The sequence below is a fragment of the Lepeophtheirus salmonis genome, chromosome 10, assembly GCF_016086655.4.
Source record: "Lepeophtheirus salmonis chromosome 10, UVic_Lsal_1.4, whole genome shotgun sequence".
NCBI lineage: Eukaryota > Metazoa > Arthropoda > Copepoda > Siphonostomatoida > Caligidae > Lepeophtheirus > Lepeophtheirus salmonis.
Window position 1 is genome coordinate 4,679,500 of NC_052140.2, and position 19,031 is coordinate 4,698,530.

Below are 19,031 nucleotides of genomic sequence, written 5' to 3' on the forward strand. Positions count from 1 at the left end.
TGATCAAATATGCTCTTTATTATTTTGCAAGGCCCCGTCTTTCAATAAAAAGTCATTTTTTTTCCATTCTTAGACTGTATTCTTGGATATATCCTTATGGTGTAGTTCCAGGAAGATTTCCAGGTTGAAGGGGGCCGTTTAACTGATGGTAAAACTGGGCAGTGATATGAGATGTATGGTGGATTCGTTGAAGAAGTATGAAACTCGGTCTGAAGCGAATATATGATCAAGTCTGCTCTTTATTATTTTGCAAGGCCCCGTCTTTCAATAAAAAGTCATTTTTTTCCATTCTTGGACTGTAGTCTTGGATACATCTTATCGTGTAGTTCCAGGAAGATTTCCAGGTTGAAGGGGGCCGTTTAACTGATGGTAAAACTGGGCAGTGACATGAGATGTACGGTGGATTCGTTAAAGAGGTATGAAACTCTGTCTGATCAAATATGCTCTTTATTATTTTGCAAGGCCCCGTCTTTCAATAAAAAGTCATTTTTTTTCCATTCTTAGACCGTATTCTTGGATATATCCTTATGGTGTAGTTCCAGGAAGATTTCCAGGTTGAAGGGGGCCGTTGAAATGATTGGAAAACTGGGCAGTGATATGAGATGTATGGTGGATTCGTTGAAGAGGTATGAAACTCGGTCTGAAGCGAATATATGATCAAGTCTGCTCTTTATTATTTTGCAAGGCCCTGTCTTTCAATAAAAAGTCATTTTTTTCCATTCTTAGGCGGTAGTCTTGGATATATCTTATCGTGTAGTTCCAGGAAGATTTCCAGGTTGAAGGGGGCTGTTTAACTGATGGTAAAACTGGGCAGTGATATGAGATGTACGGTGGATTCGTTTAAGAGGTATGAAACTCTGTCTGATCAAATCTGCTCTTTATTATTTTGCAAGGCCCCGTCTTTCAATAAAAAGTCATTTTTTTCCCATTCTTAGACTGTATTCTTGGATATATCTTATGTGTAGTTCCAGGAAGATTTCCAGGTTGAAGGGGGCCGTTTAACTGATGGTAAAACTGGGCAGTGACATGAGATGTACGGTGGATTCGTTTAAGAGGTATGAAACTCTGTCTGATCAAATATGCTCTTTATTATTTTGCAAGGCCCCGTCTTTCAATAAAAAGTCATTTTTTTTCCATTCTTAGACCGTATTCTTGGATATATCCTTATGGTGTAGTTCCAGGAAGATTTCCAGGTTGAAGGGGGCCGTTGAAATGATTGGAAAACTGGGCAGTGATATGAGATGTACGGTGGATTCGTTGAAGAGGGTATGAAACTCGGTCTGAAGCGAATATATGATCAAGTCTGCTCTTTATTATTTTGCAAGGCCCTGTCTTTCAATAAAAAGTCATTTTTTTCCCATTCTTAGGCGGTAGTCTTGGAGTCTTGGATATCTTATCGTGTAGTTCCAGGAAGTTTTCCAGGTTGAAGGGGGCTGTTTAACTGATGGTAAAACTGGGCAGTGATATGAGATGGACGGTGGATTCGTTTAAGAGGTATGAAACTCTGTCTGATCAAATCTGCTCTTTATTATTTTGCAAGGCCCCGTCTTTCAATAAAAAGTCATTTTTTTTCCATTCTTAGACCGTATTCTTGGATATATCTTATTGTGTAGTTCCAGGAAGATTTCCAGGTTGAAGTGGGCCGTTTAACTGATGGTAAAACTGGGCAGTGACATGAGATGTACGGTGGATTCGTTTAAGAGGTATGAAACTCAGTCTGAAGCGAATATATGATTAAGTCTGCTCTTTATTATTTGGAAGGCCCCGTCTTTCAATAAAAAGTCATTTTTTTTCCATTCTTAGGCCGAACGCAGATTGAAGGGGGCGTTTTAACTGATGGTAAAACTGGGCAGTGATATGAGATGTACGGTGGATTCGTTTAAGAGGTATGAAACTTGGTCTGAAGCGAATATATGATCAAGTCTGCTCCTTATTATTTTGCAAGGCCCCGTCTTTCAATAAAAAGTCATTTTTTTAGGGAGGTCATTGCATATGAGACCTGAATCTTGTAAGTGATAATTTGATATTATTTGTTCAATATCTAATTTACTATTTTTATTCTATGATTCATTATAACCATGGGTGTCATGATTTGGTTTTTGGGATACATTAAAGCCCTCCAAAAATAATTATTATTTTCCGTCCAATGGGCCAACGCTTTTGGTCATTTTTGAGTACCAATTTTTAGTATCACGGTTGTGGGCGTTTACTACGATCAATTTACGACCTATTAGACTTTGAATGAGAAAGACATTAGTCTATGGGACAATATGGATGATCTTGTTTTATCCTGCACTATTGAATGGACCAGCGTTATAATGTCTGGTAAAATTAATGCATTGATGTAATACAATAGACTGGAGGCCCTACTAGAAGAGGAAATTGAGCTACATTACAAGATGCAAGACTTGCCATAATGATTGTGGAGGTTTTAATTTTGCGAAAAGCCGGAAAAGAGGTATGAAACTCGGTCTGAAGTGAATATATGATCAAGTTTGCCCCTTATTATTTTGCTAGGCCCTGTTTTTCAATACGTCATATTTTTTTTTTTTTTTGAGGGAGGTCATTGCATGTGAGACCTGAACCTTGTAAGTAAGAATCTGATATTATTTGTTCAATGTCTAAAGTACTATTTTTATTGTATGATTCATTATAACCATGGATGTCATGATTTGGTTTTTGGGCTACATTAAAGCCCCCGAAAATAATAATTATTTTCGGTCCAATGGGCCAACGCCTCTGATCATTTTTGAGTTGCAATTTTTAGAATCACGGTTGTGGGCGTTTATTACGATCAATGTACGACCTATTAGACTTTGAATGAGAAAAGGTATTAGTCTATGGGAGAATATGGATGATCTTGTTTACTAACTAATTTCTTTCGTCATTTCAGAAGGCTCCTCTGGTATCTCAACTATTGATAGTTTAAATGCATATATTTCCTTAGATTGGACGATTACCCTTTAAAGTACAAATTTAACAATTTTGTCGAGCGTACAGTTTCGTATAGCAGGAGCTCCTCCAGTTTTAAGGCTGAGGTCGAATCGTCTTTGTTCAGAGTTTTTATATCATTAAGCATTTTTCTCATATATCTCTATTTTTCTCTGACTTTTTGAATTAAGATCCTGCCTTGCCTGAAATTCAGTGTGTCTCAGAGTATTTCATGGAGACAAAACTCCTCTTTCCATTCTTAGACCGTAGTCTTGGATATATCTTATCGTGTAGTTCCAGGTTGAAGGGGGCCGTTTAACTGATGGTAAAACTGGGTAGTGATATGAGATGTACGGTGGATTCGTTTAAGAGGTATGAAACTCGATCTGAAGCGAAAATATGATCAAGTCTGGCCTTTATTATATTGCACAGCCCCGTCTTTCAATAAAAATTCATTTTTTTCTATTCTTAGACCGTATTCTTGGATATATCCTTATGGTATAGTTCCAGAAAGATTTCCAGGTTGAAGGGGGCCGTTTAACTGATGGTAAAACTTGGCAGTGATATGAGATGTATGGTGGATTCGTTGAAAAAGTATGAAACTCGGTCTGAAGCGAATATATGGTCAGGTCTGCTCTTTATTATTTTGCAAGGCCCCGTCTTTCAATAAAAAGTCATTTTTTTCCATTCTTGGACTGTAGTCTTGGATATATCTTATTGTGTAGTTCCAGGAAGATTTCCAGGTTGAAGGGGGCCGTTTAACTGATGGTAAAACTGGGCAGTGATATGAGATGTATGGTGGATTCGTTTAAGAGGTATGAAACTCGGTCTGAAGCGAATATATGATCAAATGCTCCTCTTTATTAATTTGCAAGGCCCTGTATTTCAATAAAAAGTCATTTTTTTCCCATTCTTAGGCAGTAGTCTTGGATATATCTTATTGTGTAGTTCCAGGAAGATTTCCAGGTTGAAGGGGGCCGTTGAAATGATGGTAAAACTGGGCAGTGATATGAGATGTATGGTGGATTCGTTGAAGAGGTATGAAACTCGGTCTGAAGCGAATATATGATCAAGTCTGCCCCTCATTATTTTGCAAGGCCCTGTCTTTCAATAAAAAGTCATTTTTTTCCATTCTTAGGCGGTAGTCTTGGATATATCCTTATGGTGTAGTTCCAGGAAGATTTCCAGGTTGAAGGGGCCGTTTAACTGATGGTAAAACTGGGCAGTGATATGAGATGTATGGTGGATTCGTTGAAGAAGTATGAAACTCGGTCTGAAGCGAATATATGATCAGTCTGCTCTTTATTATTTTGCAAGGCCCCGTTTTTCAATAAAAAGTCATTTTTTTCCATTCTTGGACTGTAGTCTTGGATACATCTTATCGTGTAGTTCCAGGAAGATTTCCAGGTTGAAGGGGGCTGTTTAACTGATGGTAAAACTGGGCAGTGACATGAGATGTACGGTGGATTCGTTTAAGAGGTATGAAACTCTGTCTGATCAAATATGCTCTTTATTATTTTGCAAGGCCCCGTCTTTCAATAAAAAGTCATTTTTTTTCCATTCTTAGACTGTATTCTTGGATATATCCTTATGGTGTAGTTCCAGGAAGATTTCCAGTTTGAAGGGGGCCGTTTAACTGATGGTAAAACTGGGCAGTGATATGAGATGTATGGTGGATTCGTTGAAGAAGTATGAAACTCGGTCTGAAGCGAATATATGATCAAGTCTGCTCTTTATTATTTTGCAAGGCCCCGTCTTTCAATAAAAAGTCATTTTTTTCCATTCTTGGACTGTAGTCTTGGATACATCTTATCGTGTAGTTCCAGGAAGATTTCCAGGTTGAAGGGGGCCGTTTAACTGATGGTAAAACTGGGCAGTGACATGAGATGTACGGTGGATTCGTTTAAGAGGTATGAAACTCTGTCTGATCAAATATGCTCTTTATTATTTTGCAAGGCCCCGTCTTTCAATAAAAAGTCATTTTTTTTCCATTCTTAGACCGTATTCTTGGATATATCTTATGGTGTAGTTCCAGGAAGATTTCCAGGTTGAAGGGGGCCGTTGAACTGATGGTAAAACTGGGCAGTGATATGAAATGTACGGTGGATTCGTTTAAGAGGTATGAAACTCGGTCTGAAGCGAATATATGATCAAGTCTGCTCTTTATTATTTTGCAAGGCCCTGTCTTTCAATAAAAAGTCATTTTTTTCCATTCTTAGACCGTATTCTTGGATATATCTTATTGTGTAGTTCCAGGAAGATTTCCAGGTTGAAGTGGGCCGTTTAACTGATGGTAAAACTGGGCAGTGACATGAGATGTACGGTGGATTCGTTTAAGAGGTATGAAACTCAGTCTGAAGCGAATATATGATTAAGTCTGCTCTTTATTATTTGCAAGGCCCCGTCTTTCAATAAAAAGTCATTTTTTTTTTCCATTCTTAGGCCGAACGCAGATTGAAGGGGGCGTTTTAACTGATGGTAAAACTGGGCAGTGATATGAGATGTACGGTGGATTCGTTTAAGAGGTATGAAACTTGGTCTGAAGCGAATATATGATCAAGTCTGCTCCTTATTATTTTGCAAGGCCCCGTCTTTCAATAAAAAGTCATTTTTTTAGGGAGGTCATTGCATATGAGACCTGAATCTTGTAAGTGATAATTTGATATTATTTGTTCAATATCTAATTTACTATTTTTATTCTATGATTCATTATAACCATGGGTGTCATGATTTGGTTTTGGGATACATTAAAGCCCTCCAAAAATAATTATTATTTTCCGTCCAATGGGCCAACGCTTTTGGTCATTTTTGAGTACCAATTTTTAGTATCACGGTTGTGGGCGTTTACTACGATCAATTTACGACCTATTAGACTTTGAATGAGAAAGACATTAGTCTATGGGACAATATGGATGATCTTGTTTTATCCTGCACTATTGAATGGACCAGCGTTATAATGTCTGGTAAAATTAATGCATTGATGTAATACAATAGACTGGAGGCCCTACTAGAAGAGGAAATTGAGCTACATTACAAGATGCAAGACTTGCCATAATGATTGTGGAGGTTTTAATTTTGCGAAAAGCCGGAAAAGAGGTATGAAACTCGGTCTGAAGTGAATATATGATCAAGTTTGCCCCTTATTATTTTGCTAGGCCCTGTTTTTCAATACGTCATATTTTTTTTTTGAGGGAGGTCATTGCATGTGAGACCTGAACCTTGTAAGTAAGAATCTGATATTATTTGTTCAATGTCTAAAGTACTATTTTTATTGTATGATTCATTATAACCATGGATGTCATGATTTGGTTTTTGGGCTACATTAAAGCCCCCGAAAATAATAATTATTTTCGGTCCAATGGGCCAACGCCTCTGATCATTTTTGAGTTGCAATTTTTAGAATCACGGTTGTGGGCGTTTATTACGATCAATGTACGACCTATTAGACTTTGAATGAGAAAAGGTATTAGTCTATGGGAGAATATGGATGATCTTGTTTACTAACTAATTTCTTTCGTCATTTCAGAAGGCTCCTCTGGTATCTCAACTATTGATAGTTTAAATGCATATATTTCCTTAGATTGGACGATTACCCTTTAAAGTACAAATTTAACAATTTTGTCGAGCGTACAGTTTCGTATAGCAGGAGCTCCTCCAGTTTTAAGGCTGAGGCCGAATCGTCTTTGTTCAGAGTTTTTATATCATTAAGCATTTTTCTCATATATCTCTATTTTTCTCTGACTTTTTGAATTAAGATCCTGCCTTGCCTGAAATTCAGTGTGTCTCAGAGTATTTCATGGAGACAAAACTCCTCTTTCCATTCTTAGACCGTAGTCTTGGATATATCTTATCGTGTAGTTCCAGGTTGAAGGGGGCCGTTTAACTGATGGTAAAACTGGGTAGTGATATGAGATGTACGGTGGATTCGTTTAAGAGGTATGAAACTCGATCTGAAGCGAAAATATGATCAAGTCTGGCCTTTATTATATTGCACAGCCCCGTCTTTCAATAAAAATTCATTTTTTTCTATTCTTAGACCGTATTCTTGGATATATCCTTATGGTATAGTTCCAGAAAGATTTCCAGGTTGAAGGGGGCCGTTTAACTGATGGTAAAACTTGGCAGTGATATGAGATGTATGGTGGATTTGTTGAAAAAGTATGAAACTCGGTCTGAAGCGAATATATGGTCAGGTCTGCTCTTTATTATTTTGCAAGGCCCCGTCTTTCAATAAAAAGTCATTTTTTTCCATTCTTGGACTGTAGTCTTGGATACATCTTATTGTGTAGTTCCAGGAAGATTTCCAGGTTGAAGGGGGCTGTTTAAATGATGGTAAAACTGGGCAGTGATATGAGATGGACAGTGGATTCGTTTAAGAAGTATGAAACTCGGTCTGAAGCGAATATATGATCAAATCTGCCCTATTATTTTGCAAGGCCCCGTCTTTCAATAAAAAGTCATTTTTTTCCATTCTTAGGCCGTAGTCTTGGATATATCTTATGGTGTAGTTCCAGGAAGATTTCCAGGTTGAAGTGGGCCGTTGAAATGATTGGAAAACTGGGCAGTGATATGAGATGTATGGTGGATTCGTTGAAGAGGTATGAAACTCGGTCTGAAGCGAATATATGATCAAGTCTGCCCCTCATTATTTTGCAAGGCCCTGTCTTTCAATAAAAAGTCATTTTTTTTCCATTCTTAGACTGTATTCTTGGATATATCCTTATGGTATAGTTCCAGGAAGATTTCCAGGTTGAAGGGGGCCGTTTAACTGATGGTAAAACTGGGCAGTGATATGAGATGTATGGTGGATTCGTTGAAGAGGTATGAAACTCGGTCTGAAGCGAATATATGATCAAGTCTGCTCTTTATTATTTTGCAAGGCCCCGTCTTTCAATAAAAAGTCATTTTTTTCCATTCTTGGACTGTAGTCTTGGATACATCTTATCGTGTAGTTCCAGGAAGATTTCCAGGTTGAAGGGGGCTGTTTAACTGATGGTAAAACTGGGCAGTGACATGAGATGTACGGTGGATTCGTTTAAGAGGTATGAAACTCTGTCTGATCAAATATGCTCTTTATTATTTTGCAAGGCCCCGTCTTTCAATAAAAAGTCATTTTTTTTCCATTCTTAGACTGTATTCTTGGATATATCCTTATGGTGTAGTTCCAGGAAGATTTCCAGTTTGAAGGGGGCCGTTTAACTGATGGTAAAACTGGGCAGTGATATGAGATGTATGGTGGATTCGTTGAAGAAGTATGAAACTCGGTCTGAAGCGAATTTGATCAAGTCTGCTCTTTATTATTTTGCAAGGCCCCGTCTTTCAATAAAAAGTCATTTTTTTCCATTCTTGGACTGTAGTCTTGGATACATCTTATCGTGTAGTTCCAGGAAGATTTCCAGGTTGAAGGGGGCCGTTTAACTGATGGTAAAACTGGGCAGTGATATGAGATGTACGGTGGATTCGTTTAAGAGGTATGAAACTCTGTCTATGATATATGATCAAGTCTGTCTGATCGAAAATGATCAAGTCTGCTCTTTATTATTTTGCAAGGCCCCGTCTTTCAATAAAAAGTCATTTTTTCCATTCTTAGACCGTAGTCTTGGATATATCTTATGGTGTAGTTCCAGGAAGATTTCCAGGTTGAAGGGGCCGTTGAAATGATTGGTAAAACTGGGCAGTGACATGAGATGTACGGTGGATTCGTTTAAGAGGTATGAAACTCAGTCTGAAGCGAATATATGATTAAGTCTGCTCTTTATTATTTTGCAAGGCCCCGTCTTTCAATAAAAAGTCATTTTTTCCATTCTTAGACCGTATTCTTGGATATATCTTATTGTGTAGTTCCAGGAAGATTTCCAGGTTGAAGTGGGCCGTTTAACTGATGGTAAAACTGGGCAGTGACATGAGATGTACGGTGGATTCGTTTAAGAGGTATGAAACTCAGTCTGAAGCGAATATATGATTAAGTCTGCTCTTTATTATTTGGAAGGCCCCGTCTTTCAATAAAAAGTCATTTTTTTTCCATTCTTAGGCCGAACGCAGATTGAAGGGGGCGTTTTAACTGATGGTAAAACTGGGCAGTGATATGAGATGTACGGTGGATTCGTTTAAGAGGTATGAAACTTGGTCTGAAGCGAATATATGATCAAGTCTGCTCCTTATTATTTTGCAAGGCCCCGTCTTTCAATAAAAAGTCATTTTTTTAGGGAGGTCATTGCATATGAGACCTGAATCTTGTAAGTGATAATTTGATATTATTTGTTCAATATCTAATTTACTATTTTTATTCTATGATTCATTATAACCATGGGTGTCATGATTTGGTTTTTGGGATACATTAAAGCCCTCCAAAAATAATTATTATTTTCCGTCCAATGGGCCAACGCTTTTGGTCATTTTTGAGTACCAATTTTTAGTATCACGGTTGTGGGCGTTTACTACGATCAATTTACGACCTATTAGACTTTGAATGAGAAAGACATTAGTCTATGGGACAATATGGATGATCTTGTTTTATCCTGCACTATTGAATGGACCAGCGTTATAATGTCTGGTAAAATTAATGCATTGATGTAATACAATAGACTGGAGGCCCTACTAGAAGAGGAAATTGAGCTACATTACAAGATGCAAGACTTGCCATAATGATTGTGGAGGTTTTAATTTTGCGAAAAGCCGGAAAGGAGGTATGAAACTCGGTCTGAAGTGAATATATGATCAAGTTTGCCCCTTATTATTTTGCTAGGCCCTGTTTTTCAATAAGTCATTTTTTTTTTTTTGAGGGAGGTCATTGCATGTGAGACCTGAACCTTGTAAGTAAGAATCTGATATTATTTGTTCAATGTCTAAAGTACTATTTTTATTGTATGATTCATTATAACCATGGATGTCATGATTTGGTTTTGGGCTACATTAAAGCCCCCGAAAATAATAATTATTTTCGGTCCAATGGGCCAACGCCTCTGATCATTTTTGAGTTGCAATTTTTAGAATCACGGTTGTGGGCGTTTATTACGATCAATGTACGACCTATTAGACTTTGAATGAGAAAAGGTATTAGTCTATGGGAGAATATGGATGATCTTGTTTACTAACTAATTTCTTTCGTCATTTCAGAAGGCTCCTCTGGTATCTCAACTATTGATAGTTTAAATGCATATATTTCCTTAGATTGGACGATTACCCTTTAAAGTACAAATTTAACAATTTTGTCGAGCGTACAGTTTCGTATAGCAGGAGCTCCTCCAGTTTTAAGGCTGAGGCCGAATCGTCTTTGTTCAGAGTTTTTATATCATTAAGCATTTTTCTCATATATCTCTATTTTTCTCTGACTTTTTGAATTAAGATCCTGCCTTGCCTGAAATTCAGTGTGTCTCAGAGTATTTCATGGAGACAAAACTCCTCTTTCCATTCTTAGACCGTAGTCTTGGATATATCTTATCGTGTAGTTCCAGGTTGAAGGGGGCCGTTTAACTGATGGTAAAACTGGGTAGTGATATGAGATGTACGGTGGATTCGTTTAAGAGGTATGAAACTCGATCTGAAGCGAAAATATGATCAAGTCTGGCCTTTATTATATTGCACAGCCCCGTCTTTCAATAAAAATTCATTTTTTTTCCATTCTTAGACTGTATTCTTGGATATATCCTTATGGTATAGTTCCAGAAAGATTTCCAGGTTGAAGGGGCCGTTTAACTGATGGTAAAACTTGGCAGTGATATGAGATGTATGGTGGATTCGTTGAAAAAGTATGAAACTCGGTCTGAAGCGAATATATGATCAGGTCTGCTCTTTATTATTTTGCAAGGCCCCGTCTTTCAATAAAAAGTCATTTTTTTCCATTCTTGGACTGTAGTCATGGATATATCCTTATGGTGTAGTTCCAGGAAGATTTCCAGGTTGAAGGGGGCCGTTTAAATGATGGTAAAACTGGGCAGTGATATGAGATGTATGGTGGATTCGTTGAAGAGGTATGAAACTCGGTCTGAAGCGAATAAGTCTGCTCATTATTATTTTGCAAGGCCCCGTCTTTCAATAAAAATTCTTTTTTTTCCATTCTTGTACCGTAGTCTTGGATATATCATATTGTGTAGTTCCAGGAAGATTTCCAGGTTGAAGTGGGCCGTTGAAATGATTGGAAAACTGGGCAGTGATATGAGATGTATGGTGGATTCGTTGAAGAGGTATGAAACTCGGTCTGAAGCGAATATATGATCAAGTCTGCCCCTCATTATTTTGCAAGGCCCTGTCTTTCAATAAAAAGTCATTTTTTCCCATTCTTAGGCGGTAGTCTTGGATATATCCTTATGGTATAGTTCCAGGAAGATTTCCAGGTTGAAGGGGGCCGTTTAACTGATGGTAAAACTGGGCAGTGATATGAGATGTATGGTGGATTCGTTGAAAAAGTATGAAACTCGGTCTGAAGCGAATATATGATCAGGTCTGCTCTTTATTATTTTGCAAGGCCCCGTTTTTCAATAAAAAGTCATTTTTTTCCATTCTTGGACTGTAGTCTTGGATACATCTTATCGTGTAGTTCCAGGAAGATTTCCAGGTTGAAGGGGGCCGTTTAACTGATGGTAAAACTGGGCAGTGACATGAGATGTACGGTGGATTCGTTTAAGAGGTATGAAACTCTGTCTGATCAAATATGCTCTTTATTATTTTGCAAGGCCCCGTCTTTCAATAAAAAGTCATTTTTTTCCATTCTTAGACTGTATTCTTGGATATATCTTATGGTGTAGTTCCAGGAAGATTTCCAGTTTGAAGGGGGCCGTTTAACTGATGGTAAAACTGGGCAGTGATATGAGATGTATGGTGGATTCGTTGAAGAGGTATGAAACTCGGTCTGAAGCGAATATATGATCAAGTCTGCTCTTTATTATTTTGCAAGGCCCCGTCTTTCAATAAAAAGTCATTTTTTCCATTCTTGGACTGTAGTCTTGGATATATCTTATCGTGTAGTTCCAGGAAGATTTCCAGGTTGAAGGGGCCGTTTAACTGATGGTAAAACTGGGCAGTGATATGAGATGTACGGTGGATTCGTTTAAGAGGTATGAAACTCTGTCTGATCAAATATGCTCTTTATTATTTTGCAAGGCCCCGTCTTTCAATAAAAAGTCATTTTTTTTCCATTCTTAGACCGTATTCTTGGATATATCTTATGGTGTAGTTCCAGGAAGATTTCCAGGTTGAAGGGGCCGTTGAACTGATGGTAAAACTGGGCAGTGATATGAGATGTACGGTGGATTCGTTTAAGAGGTATGAAACTTGTCTGAAGCGAATATATGATCAAGTCTGCTCTTTATTATTTTGCAAGGCCCCGTCTTTCAATAAAAAGTCATTTTTTTTCCATTCTTAGACCGTATTCTTGGATATATCTTATTGTGTAGTTCCAGGAAGATTTCCAGGTTGAAGGGGCCGTTTAACTGATGGTAAAACTGGGCAGTGACATGAGATGTACGGTGGATTCGTTTAAGAGGTATGAAACTCGGTCTGAAGCGAATATATGATTAAGTCTGCTCTTTATTATTTTGCAAGGCCCCGTCTTTCAATAAAAAGTCATTTTTTTTTTTTCCATTCTTAGGCCGAACGCAGATTGAAGGGGCGTTTTAACTGATGGTAAAACTGGGCAGTGATATGAGATGTACGGTGGATTCGTTTAAGAGGTATGAAACTTGGTCTGAAGCGAATATATGATCAAGTCTGCTCCTTATTATTTTGCAAGGCCCCGTCTTTCAATAAAAAGTCATTTTTTAGGGAGGTCATTGCATATGAGACCTGAATCTTGTAAGTGATAATTTGATATTATTTGTTCAATATCTAATTTACTATTTTTATTCTATGATTCATTATAACCATGGGTGTCATGATTTGGTTTTTGGGATACATTAAAGCCCTCCAAAAATAATTATTATTTTCCGTCCAATGGGCCAACGCTTTTGGTCATTTTTGAGTACCAATTTTTAGTATCACGGTTGTGGGCGTTTACTACGATCAATTTACGACCTATTAGACTTGAATGAGAAAGACATTAGTCTATGGGACAATATGGATGATCTTGTTTTATCCTGCACTATTGAATGGACCAGCGTTATAATGTCTGGTAAAATTAATGCATTGATGTAATACAATAGACTGGAGGCCCTACTAGAAGAGGAAATTGAGCTACATTACAAGATGCAAGACTTGCCATAATGATTGTGGAGGTTTTAATTTTGCGAAAAGCCGGAAAGGAGGTATGAAACTCGGTCTGAAGTGAATATATGATCAAGTTTGCCCCTTATTATTTTGCTAGGCCCTGTTTTTCAATACGTCATATTTTTTTTTTTTTTTTGAGGGAGGTCATTGCATGTGAGACCTGAACCTTGTAAGTAAGAATCTGATATTATTTGTTCAATGTCTAAAGTACTATTTTTATTGTATGATTCATTATAACCATGGATGTCATGATTTGGTTTTGGGCTACATTAAAGCCCCCGAAAATAATAATTATTTTCGGTCCAATGGGCCAACGCCTCTGATCATTTTTGAGTTGCAATTTTTAGAATCACGGTTGTGGGCGTTTATTACGATCAATGTACGACCTATTAGACTTTGAATGAGAAAAGGTATTAGTCTATGGGAGAATATGGATGATCTTGTTTACTAACTAATTTCTTTCGTCATTTCAGAAGGCTCCTCTGGTATCTCAACTATTGATAGTTTAAATGCATATATTTCCTTAGATTGGACGATTACCCTTTAAAGTACAAATTTAACAATTTTGTCGAGCGTACAGTTTCGTATAGCAGGAGCTCCTCCAGTTTTAAGGCTGAGGCCGAATCGTCTTTGTTCAGAGTTTTTATATCATTAAGCATTTTTCTCATATATCTCTATTTTTCTCTGACTTTTTGAATTAAGATCCTGCCTTGCCTGAAATTCAGTGTGTCTCAGAGTATTTCATGGAGACAAAACTCCTCTTTCCATTCTTAGACCGTAGTCTTGGATATATCTTATCGTGTAGTTCCAGGTTGAAGGGGGCCGTTTAACTGATGGTAAAACTGGGTAGTGATATGAGATGTACGGTGGATTCGTTTAAGAGGTATGAAACTCGATCTGAAGCGAAAATATGATCAAGTCTGGCCTTTATTATATTGCACAGCCCCGTCTTTCAATAAAAATTCATTTTTTTCTATTCTTAGACCGTATTCTTGGATATATCCTTATGGTATAGTTCCAGAAAGATTTCCAGGTTGAAGGGGGCCGTTTAACTGATGGTAAAACTTGGCAGTGATATGAGATGTATGGTGGATTCGTTGAAAAAGTATGAAACTCGGTCTGAAGCGAATATATGGTCAGGTCTGCTCTTTATTATTTTGCAAGGCCCCGTCTTTCAATAAAAAGTCATTTTTTTCCATTCTTGGACTGTAGTCTTGGATACATCTTATTGTGGAGTTCCAGGACGATTTCCAGATTGAGGGGGGGGGGCGTTTAACTGATGTTAAAACTGGGCAGTGATATGAGATGTACGGTGGATTCGTTTAAGAGGTATGAAAATCGGTCTGAAGCGAATATATGATCAAATCCGCCCCTCATTATTTTGCAAGGCCCCGTCTTTCAATAAAAAGTCATTTTTTTTTCCATTCTTAGGCCGTAGTCATGGATATATCCTTATGGTGTAGTTCCAGGAAGATTTCCAGGTTGAAGGGGGCCGTTGAAATGATTGGAAATTTGGGCAGTGATATGAGATGTATGGTGGATTCGTTGAAGAGGTATGAAACTCGGTCTGAAGCGAATAAGTCTGCTCATTATTATTTTGCAAGGCCCCGTCTTTCAATAAAAATTCTTTTTTTTCCATTCTTGTACCGTAGTCTTGGATATATCATATTGTGTAGTTCCAGGATGATTTCCAGGTTGAAGGAGGCCGTTGAACTGATGGTAAAACTGGGTAGTGATATGAGATGTACGGTGGATTCGTTTAAGAGGTATGAAACTTATCTTAAGCGAATATATGATCAAGTCTGGCCTTTATTATTTTGCACATCCCTGTCGTTCAATAAAAGGTCATTTTTTTCCATTCTTAGGCTGTAGTCATGGATATATCCTTATGGTGTAGTTCCAGGAAGATTTCCAGGTTGAAGGGGCCGTTGAAATGATTGGAAAACTGGGCAGTGATATGAGATGTATGGTGGATTCGTTGAAGAGGTATGAAACTTGGTCTGAAGCGAATATATGATCAAGTCTGCCCCTCATTATTTTGCAAGGCCCTGTCTTTCAATAAAAAGTCATTTTTTTCCCATTCTTAGGCGGTAGTCTTGGATATATCCTTATGGTATAGTTCCAGGAAGATTTCCAGGTTGAAGGGGGCCGTTTAACTGATGGTAAAACTGGGCAGTGATATGAGATGTATGGTGGATTCGTTGAAAAAGTATGAAACTCGGTCTGAAGCGAATATATGATCAGGTCTGCTCTTTATTATTTTGCAAGGCCCCGTCTTTCAATAAAAAGTCATTTTTTTCCATTCTTGGACTGTAGTCTTGGATACATCTTATCGTGTAGTTCCAGGAAGATTTCCAGTTTGAAGGGGGCCGTTTAACTGATGGTAAAACTTGGCAGTGACATGAGATGTACGGTGGATTCGTTTAAGAGGTATGAAACTCTGTCTGATCAAATATGCTCTTTATTATTTTGCAAGGCCCCGTCTTTCAATAAAAAGTCATTTTTTTTCCATTCTTAGACCGTATTCTTGGATATATCGTTATGGTGTAGTTCCAGGAAGATTTCCAGTTTGAAGGGGGCCGTTTAACTGATGGTAAAACTGGGCAGTGATATGAGATGTATGGTGGATTCGTTGAAGAGGTATGAAACTCGGTCTGAAGCGAATAAGTCTGCTTATTATTATTTTGCAAGGCCCCGTCTTTCAATAAAAAGTCATTTTTTTCCATTCTTGTACCGTAGTCTTGGATATATCATATTGTGTAGTTCCAGGATGATTTCCAGGTTGAAGGAGGCCGTTGAACTGATGGTAAAACTGGGTAGTGATATGAGATGTACGGTGGATTCGTTTAAGAGGTATGAAACTTGATCTTAAGCGAATATATGATCAAGTCTGCCCTTTATTATTTTGCACATCCCTGTTGTTCAATAAAAGGTCATTTTTTTTCCATTCTTAGACCGTATTCTTGGATATATCCTTATGGTGTAGTTCCAGGAAGATTTCCAGTTTGAAGGGGGCCGTTTAACTGATGGTAAAACTGGGCAGTGATATGAGATGTATGGTGGATTCGTTGAAGAAGTATGAAACTCGGTCTGAAGCGAATATATGATTAAGTCTGCTCTTTATTATTTTGCAAGGCCCCGTCTTTCAATAAAAAGTTATTTTTTTTCCATTCTTAGGCCGAACGCAGATTGAAGGGGGCGTTTTAACTGATGGTAAAACGGGGCAGTGATATGAGATGTACGGTGGATTCGTTTAAGAGGTATGAAACTTGGTCTGAAGCGAATATATGATCAAGTCTGCTCCTTATTATTTTGCAAGGCCCCGTCTTTCAATAAAAAGTCATTTTTTTAGGGAGGTCATTGCATATGAGACCTGAATCTTGTAAGTGATAATTTGATATTATTTGTTCAATATCTAATTTACTATTTTTATTCTATGATTCATTATAACCATGGGTGTCATGATTTGGTTTTTGGGATACATTAAAGCCCTCCAAAAATAATTATTATTTTCCGTCCAATGGGCCAACGCTTTTGGTCATTTTTGAGTACCAATTTTTAGTATCACGGTTGTGGGCGTTTACTACGATCAATTTACGACCTATTAGACTTTGAATGAGAAAGACATTAGTCTATGGGACAATATGGATGATCTTGTTTTATCCTGCACTATTGAATGGACCAGCGTTATAATGTCTGGTAAAATTAATGCATTGATGTAATACAATAGACTGGAGGCCCTACTAGAAGAGGAAATTGAGCTACATTACAAGATGCAAGACTTGCCATAATGATTGTGGAGGTTTTAATTTTGCGAAAAGCCGGAAAGGAGGTATGAAACTCGGTCTGAAGTGAATATATGATCAAGTTTGCCCCTTATTATTTTGCTAGGCCCTGTTTTTCAATACGTCATATTTTTTTTTTTTTTGAGGGAGGTCATTGCATGTGAGACCTGAACCTTGTAAGTAAGAATCTGATATTATTTGTTCAATGTCTAAAGTACTATTTTTATTGTATGATTCATTATAACCATGGATGTCATGATTTGGTTTTGGGCTACATTAAAGCCCCCGAAAATAATAATTATTTTCGGTCCAATGGGCCAACGCCTCTGATCATTTTTGAGTTGCAATTTTTAGAATCACGGTTGTGGGCGTTTATTACGATCAATGTACGACCTATTAGACTTTGAATGAGAAAAGGTATTAGTCTATGGGAGAATATGGATGATCTTGTTTACTAACTAATTTCTTTCGTCATTTCAGAAGGCTCCTCTGGTATCTCAACTATTGATAGTTTAAATGCATATATTTCCTTAGATTGGACGATTACCCTTTAAAGTACAAATTTAACAATTTTGTCGAGCGTACAGTTTCGTATAGCAGGAGCTCCTCCAGTTTTAAGGCTGAGGCCGAATCGTCTTTGTTCAGAGTTTTTATATCATTAAGCATTTTTCTCATATATCTCTATTTTTCTCTGACTTTTTGAATTAAGATCCTGCCTTGCCTGAAATTCAGTGTGTCTCAGAGTATTTCATGGAGACAAAACTCCTCTTTCCATTCTTAGACCGTAGTCTTGGATATATCTTATCGTGTAGTTCCAGGTTGAAGGGGGCCGTTTAACTGATGGTAAAACTGGGTAGTGATATGAGATGTACGGTGGATTCGTTTAAGAGGTATGAAACTCGATCTGAAGCGAAAATATGATCAAGTCTGGCCTTTATTATATTGCACAGCCCCGTCTTTCAATAAAAATTCATTTTTTTCTATTCTTAGACCGTATTCTTGGATATATCCTTATGGTATAGTTCCAGAAAGATTTCCAGGTTGAAGGGGGCCGTTTAACTGATGGTAAAACTTGGCAGTGATATGAGATGTATGGTGGATTCGTTGAAAAAGTATGAAACTCGGTCTGAAGCGAATATATGATGGTCAGGTCTGCTCTTTATTATTTTGCAAGGCCCCGTCTTTCAATAAAAAGTCATTTTTTTCCATTCTTGGACTGTAGTCTTGGATACATCTTATTGTGGAGTTCCAGGACGATTTCCAGATTGAGGGGGGCGTTTAACTGATGTTAAAACTGGGCAGTGATATGAGATGTACGGTGGATTCGTTTAAGAGGTATGAAAATCGGTCTGAAGCGAATATATGATCAAATCCGCCCCTCATTATTTTGCAAGGCCCCGTCTTTCAATAAAAAGTCATTTTTTTTTCCATTCTTAGGCCGTAGTCATGGATATATCCTTATGGTGTAGTTCCAGGAAGATTTCCAGGTTGAAGGGGGCCGTTGAAATGATTGGAAATTTGGGCAGTGATATGAGATGTATGGTGGATTCGTTGAAGAGGTATGAAACTCGGTCTGAAGCGAATAAGTCTGCTCATTATTATTTTGCAAGGCCCCGTCTTTCAATAAAAATTCTTTTTTTTTCCATTCTTGTACCGTAGTCTTGGATATATCATATTGTGTAGTTCCAGGATGATTTCCAGGTTGAAGGAGGCCGTTGAACTGATGGTAAAACTGGGAAGTGATATGAGATGTACGGTGGATTCGTTTAAGAGGTATGAAACTTAAACTTCAGCGAATATATGATCAAGTCTGGCCTTTATTATTTTGCACATCCCTGTCGTTCAATAAAAGGTCATTTTTTTCCATTCTTAGGCTGTAGTCATGGATATATCCTTATGGTGTAGTTCCAGGAAGATTTCCAGGTTGAAGGGGCCGTTGAAATGATTGGAAAACTGGGCAGTGATATGAGATGTATGGTGGATTCGTTGAAGAGGTATGAAACTTGGTCTGAAGCGAATATATGATCAAGTCTGCCCCTCATTAATTTGCAAGGCCCTGTCTTTCAATAAAAAGTCATTTTTTTCCCATTCTTAGGCGGTAGTCTTGGATATATC

The 19,031-nt window shown here is 37.7% G+C and overlaps 6 long non-coding RNA genes across 6 annotated transcripts; all 6 read left to right on the forward strand.

Annotated features, from left to right (window-relative positions):
- The first annotated feature begins 1,397 nt into the window (after positions 1-1,397).
- Positions 1,398-2,551, forward strand: LOC121125474 (uncharacterized). The gene is made up of 3 exons (XR_011782038.1): positions 1,398-1,494; positions 1,804-2,458; positions 2,518-2,551. It is a non-coding gene; the product is annotated as an uncharacterized lncRNA (long non-coding RNA).
- Positions 2,552-2,662: 111 nt separating this feature from the next.
- LOC121125473 (uncharacterized) lies at positions 2,663-3,396 on the forward strand. Its single transcript, XR_005866669.2, has 2 exons — positions 2,663-2,830; positions 2,894-3,396. It is a non-coding gene; the product is annotated as an uncharacterized lncRNA (long non-coding RNA).
- Positions 3,397-6,226: 2,830 nt separating this feature from the next.
- Positions 6,227-6,960, forward strand: LOC121125582 (uncharacterized). Its single transcript, XR_011782050.1, has 2 exons — positions 6,227-6,394; positions 6,458-6,960. It is a non-coding gene; the product is annotated as an uncharacterized lncRNA (long non-coding RNA).
- Positions 6,961-9,817: 2,857 nt separating this feature from the next.
- LOC121125584 (uncharacterized) lies at positions 9,818-10,294 on the forward strand. The gene is made up of 2 exons (XR_005866695.2): positions 9,818-9,984; positions 10,048-10,294. It is a non-coding gene; the product is annotated as an uncharacterized lncRNA (long non-coding RNA).
- A 3,080-nt stretch (positions 10,295-13,374) lies between these two features.
- LOC121125583 (uncharacterized) lies at positions 13,375-14,107 on the forward strand. The gene is made up of 2 exons (XR_005866694.2): positions 13,375-13,541; positions 13,605-14,107. It is a non-coding gene; the product is annotated as an uncharacterized lncRNA (long non-coding RNA).
- A 3,059-nt stretch (positions 14,108-17,166) lies between these two features.
- Positions 17,167-17,899, forward strand: LOC121125319 (uncharacterized). The gene is made up of 2 exons (XR_005866604.2): positions 17,167-17,333; positions 17,397-17,899. It is a non-coding gene; the product is annotated as an uncharacterized lncRNA (long non-coding RNA).
- Positions 17,900-19,031: the final 1,132 nt, after the last annotated feature.